The sequence below is a fragment of the Micromys minutus genome (genome assembly GCF_963924665.1).
Source record: "Micromys minutus genome assembly, chromosome: 18".
NCBI lineage: Eukaryota > Metazoa > Chordata > Mammalia > Rodentia > Muridae > Micromys > Micromys minutus.
This window is the reverse complement of record NC_137953.1, coordinates 42,581,419-42,587,623: the sequence shown is the minus strand read 5'-3', so window position 1 is coordinate 42,587,623 and position 6,205 is coordinate 42,581,419.

The window sequence follows — 6,205 nt, the reverse complement described above, 5'->3', positions numbered from 1 at the left end:
AGAACCGAAAATATGATGACCAGTTTGCTCAGACCATCCATTTCCTTGTTTAGGACATAGTCACTCTGTGATACCAGGCCCCTAATGCATGAATCAGTCGGTTATTGTGACATCAGATATCTTGGAATCACAAGAAAACAGTATTGTAGTAACAACAGAAGAGTGGGAAAAATCAAGAGAGGGAATAATTGGGCAGACAGACACAAATATAAGGCAGATCCAAATGACCATTTTGTCTCAGTTGGAAATTTTTCATCATTTGCCAAATTAATTCCCCTTCTTAACTATTTTACAGGTGAAGCTGATGGAATTAGCCATTTATAAGTGAAAGACCAACAATTATTTTGGAGTCTACTGAAACTACAAATGATCTCATTGCTCACCAGCCTCCTTTCTTTGCATTCAATTTCTATAAAACTGGAACTCAGACAAATATTTTTCTAAAATTTATTCATTTTAATTTTGATATTTTGATTAATTAATTAAAATAGTTATTATTTTACTTCGTTCTGACATTCCCTTTATGTTTCTGAGAAGTGAGCCCTTCTTTGAAATTTTTCTTCATTTTTTCCCCGTGATTCTGGTGGACTGTCAATCAGAAGACCATGAGGTTTGGCAATAAGGGAACTATCTGACCCTAGCTCGGCCAGCAAAGGTCCTTTTCCCAAAGGGAACATCTCATGCTGAGACTTAAATTGATTGAAACTACATCGTGTGAAGAGCTGTTAAGATGCCAAGAGTCTCTCATTTTATCTTTCTTGGGGCTTTTATAACTCAATCCCCTGAGCTGATAAATGTACTTATGAGAAAAATTTTCACACACACACACACACACACACACACACACACACACACACACACACACTGCTTGTGATTAGTGAATACTAACTTCAGCAGAAACTGATGCTTACAAACCTCCAGGGAAACACTAGAGTATGGGGAATTTGTTATTGCACTAAGGTCTTTAAAAATAATGAGATCAACACTATTAGGCCAGTGACATATATTGGAGAATTAGGAGGTAAAATTATTGACTGGGTTGCCTGAAATACTGAGACTGAAATTCATAGTAATATGGGAGAATGGTGTGTTTAATGTTAATGTTTTTACCTCCAGAGCCTTCTTGTGACTGTAACCTAAAAATCTCTTTGGAATAGTTGCCATACAACATTGATTAATGAATCAAATTGAGAACTGTGTCATGAAGCTTATTAAACTAGAATAGGTCAATTGAGGGTGTTTGCCACCTATCTGATATAAACTTTGAGGGTAAAAAAAGGCATGAGATACTTCTAACTATAATTGAGCTTTGAAACCCTTGAACAAACCACAAAGTCCCTTGTCCATGTTCATCTTCTGCCTCCCTTGCTTGAGAAAGTAGTGTCTCACAAGAAAAAACTAATGATTCTTTGAGCCCTTGGTCCTCATTGGTGCACAGCTTATTATTACTAGCTTTGCTAATCTCTTAATCTTTCTCCTCTGATTTACATTGATTACTGCTTCTGATATTTTCTAGAAACTTCTATTTAAGAGTTTTTGCACTGACTGTCTTTATTCTGTACTTGTTCAGTTCTTTCCCAAGCTTTTGGTGAGATTTGATCACTTCTCTATTTGTTTCTCTAACAACTCTCATCTCTAGGAGTCATCATATATGTGATTAGATAGAAACAGAAACAGAGACAGAGATAGAGACAGAGATAGAGATATATGGAGAGAGAGATAGAAATGTGTGTGTGTGTGTATTTAGACTTTATCCCCAAATGTGTTCCCAGTAGTCTATCTATGACTCTTGATTAACATCCTTGCATAGCTCTGTCATTAAAGTATAGGCTTCCCTTTTGAGTCCTTTTCTCATTCAACTTCTAGATTTGAATTTCAAAAGTGGCCTGATCCTGGGTCAAGTCCTTAGAAGGCTTAGTGGTTTTTCAAATTTGGAGTGTTTTGAAGTGCTCTGTTAAGCCATGTATAAAGACCAGTTATCCTGATGGCTATAGCTTTGTGGGGAGTGATGTATGGAAATTATAAAGTACTGAGCGCACCTACACATCTTCACTTAAAGAGTCTTCATCTGTTCCTCTGAGAAGCACATGAATGAGCGATGGCTACATTCAGTTCTTCAAGTTTGCATCAATGAGGACGATCATGACATCATACAATGGCCAGTCTTTAACGCATCAAGCGTTATGTTGTACAGCAATCACTCAGTGGGTGCATTTTCCTCATAGAAATATCGATTTCCTAAATATCAAAATATTTGTCATTTTGTTTATTGCTGAACTCCCAACATCTGCAAGAGTGCTTAGCATTTAATAAACCTGAAGAATAGACAAATGCATGAATTATGTAATAAAGTTGAGGTAATATAGCATACTCAAGGTAAGGAGTGCATGATTCATGCTTAGTAAAAGAAATAACCCTAGGAGATTTTCAGGAATTCACCTGTATTATAATTAAGAAGTCTTATTTGTTTGAGAAGACATTGGAAGTATACTTCTTAAAAGAAAATACTCTCATTTTGGATATGGTTAGATTTCTTGATTGGGATATAGTTATTTGAAAGTGTAAATTTAACTTTCTATTTTAGGTTGTTTCTTTATTAAATGATTGGTAACCATGTAATATAAACTAGTAAAAATTTCAATTGTAGAATTTCCTCTCTTTAATTAAAATACTTGGAATCTAGACTGCAATTGAAGCTTTGGTTGAACTAATCATCTTCAACTCAGCAGTAAAAAAAAAATCGATTTCTCAGGCCAAAGGTCAGGCAAGCCATTTGCTGAGTTAGCGGGCCTGTTAACCCTAAAAGAGACCATACGAGGAAAGTTTCTTTTTACTTGTTAAATATAACATTTTATTTCATAGGGCATAGAAAATGTCAACACTGTGACTGTGTGTCACAGTGTCATTCATGAGATCACCAATGCCATCAACCACAACATACTAGAGTTGTTTACAATTATAAAATCAAGTTGATATGAGTTCACAGTTTGGAAAGAACACATACTATTGGTATATAGTAGCACATCATGGGAAATGTGCAAATCTAAAGAAGTATGTGAGAAAAGAGTGTTACTTGACAGCACATGTTAGAATTTATCACGTGTCAAAAAGTTAAAGGATCTAAAGAGTTTTCCTCTGTAGGACAAATTAGGTAATTCTATTTTTGATCCAAATTATTATTGTTGCTGTTATTTTACATATTCACTTTACATCCTGCTCTCTGCCCCCTCCCAGTCACCTCTTTCCACAATCCCTTCCACCATCTCCTCCCTTCTCCACTAAGTAGGTGGGATCCCCTTCGCTAAGCCCTGCATATCAAATCTCTGTGAAACTACGCACATTCTCTTCCACTGAGGCCAGATAAAGCATCCCACCTAGAACATATCTTACAGATAATTCTTGAGTATATCTTTATTATTTATTATATATAAACTCTCCATGTTTCACTGATATATCTTCCTCATATACAAACTATCAGTATTCTTTTCAAAGAACATTTTTGAAGAATACTAAATCATTATCATTAGGTATAACTTACTTGAGCACCATGATAGATAGATATATAGATAGATAGATAGATAGATAGATAGATAGATAGATAGATAGATAGATAGATGAATGGATAGACAGACAGACAGAAAATAGATAGAGTGAGTGAGCACATCTCTTTGTCCTCTTTACTTCATTCAGTTCCATGAGGTGCTACCTGACTTCTAGAATGATGTGCAGTGCTATATCCTTCGGCATAATATTCAGTTTGTGATGCCGTAGCTTTAAAGGACAGGTCCAATAATCCTGAACCCCTGAAAATAAGAATTATATACATTTGCCTCCAGCAATACAGTTCTTGTGGGTGGAATTAACTACATATGAACAATTGTTCATGTTCTTATTTTCAAGTATGTGTTCATTTTTCACTGTTAAATTTCCTGAGCCTCAAGACCTGGGATTTGTGACATTTTTTCTTAAGTAAATACTAAATTAGATATTTTATATCATTGGCATTAAAAAATAGCTTGATATATAGCAAGCTTATTTGTGTTTTAATGTCAACATGTGTAGCTCTTAGGGATCCCTATCTTCCCTATTTACCTGTGTCTTTAATAAAGGTTCAAATAGTCTCATTAAAGGTGGATCCTCTACTGATATAAGCACATTTCATACTTGTCAGGACTAGAAAGATTCAGTGAATACTGGAGATGTTAGTGCCAAAAAAGATTATTGTGGGGACTTCAAGATAAGCCTCAATCAAATATTTAAAGTAAAGTGCTTGAATCTGAGAGTATTCACTCTGTTTCATCTATAGGTTCACCAGACAAGAACTGGCATACTCAAAGGAGCAGTGTATCAGGGGGGCATTTCTCAAGGGACCATGTTGCAACCAAAGACAATCTGCATCTCTATTCATGGAGAGGGAATATAGAAGGCTGTGAGAAAAGTTTCATACCACACACACACACACTCAGAGGGGGGGGGAGACAGGCAGGCAGACAAACAGACAGACAGACACAGACTGAGAGAACCTGAAAAGTGCCAATAACTTAATTCTTGGTAGAGCTGAAGCCCATGACTCTTCACCTACTTATTTAGAAATCTTTCCTTGGGAAAACCTGAGAGATAAATTACTATTATGTTTCTCCACACAGCAATAATAAGATGTGAGATCATTCTGGGACTATATAGTGTTGCAATCTTTTCATGATCACTCTTTCCACACCTGTGGAAAACAATATCAAACGTTTGGGATCACCCCGAAAGAGAAAGGATATGCACAACATACTGAACAGGAAACTTCTGTTTCAGGGGAAGTTGTATTTTTACCAAATTTTCTGGCAAAGATACTTTGTGTTTCTTTTCTCTTTGTGAACATCACTGATCTGGGTAGTAATAGCCTCTTATCCCAGATCAGCGCTTCTATCCAACTTAATATATACAAAGTTCTCAGCATTTAAGGAAGGTTGAATGCCATACTCTGTGTAAAGGAAATTAGCATTGGAACCCTAATTTTTATTTTTTTTGCAGTGATAGGGATGCTGTGAGCATGGATTACATGGCAGAGAACCGTTTCTACTTGGATTCTTGCCTTGTCCTACAGCTAAAGGAGCACTTCATGCTTAACTATAGGGATGCTCTTTGGGAGATCCTGTTCTGGTTCACCTTAATTCATTATTGATTCACAGTCTGCTGCTTTTGCTTACATGAAGATGAGTGACAGCATTAGTCTGGAGTCTAACCAAATTTGTTGCAGACTCTTTCATCATCCTAGCATTCTGCTGTCAAAACCCCACTTGAGACACCGCCTTTCTATCCTCTTTCCCATCCATCCCCATGAGTACCTTTTCCTATTAAGGCCAGCACATAAAAGACTACATTTACTATTCATGTTTCTGTCGGTTGCACTTTACAAAGTGCTGTGATTTTATTAAGCACCAAGACCTAAGATGCCTACAAGTCTACCCTTTTTAAATACCCGCACTGGCAGCTAGCTTTGACTTGGGAGCTTACATGGACATTTCAGCATTCCTAGCCCAGGTGGGGTCTTGGACAAGATGGCCAGCACAGTTTAGCTGTGGATACCTTGTCTGTACCATGACAACCAAATGTAATTAGCTGTGGTATGTGTAAGTGTATGTGTGCATACAGTGTGGGTGTACAATGCTACCATTTCTAAACATGAGACTACAACAATCTTGGTATATAGGTATTTACTCATTGAATCATTTTACCTTAGGACCAATGGTGACACTGTCACAACTTTGTAACCACACTCGGCAACTTTCCAGAACCTTCATTTCTCTGACACACAGACCTGTGGGTCATTTACTCAAGACTGCACTCTAAGGTCTGAAGATGAGAAAGCCCTTGAGTTCCTTGGCATTTGTGGTAGAGAACATATCAAACATCTTTGGTTTCTGGAAACTAAGTGTAAACTATCAGTTTGTATTTTGTTCCTGTGGTCTTCATTCGCTTTGTATCTTGCCTCCCAAACTCATCAAAGAGAGGAACTCTTTTCTCTTGCATTAAACATTAGACTCATTTGGAACTTTATTGCAATGTGTTGAATTCCACAATGAATTATTTGATACGGATGCAAGTCTAAAGTTTTTATCTAAATCTCAGAATGAGTTATACCAGGAATTTATTTTATTTTAATTTGCCTGCACACAATGAGGTGTGTCAGGGTTGAGAACTGACACTAAACATT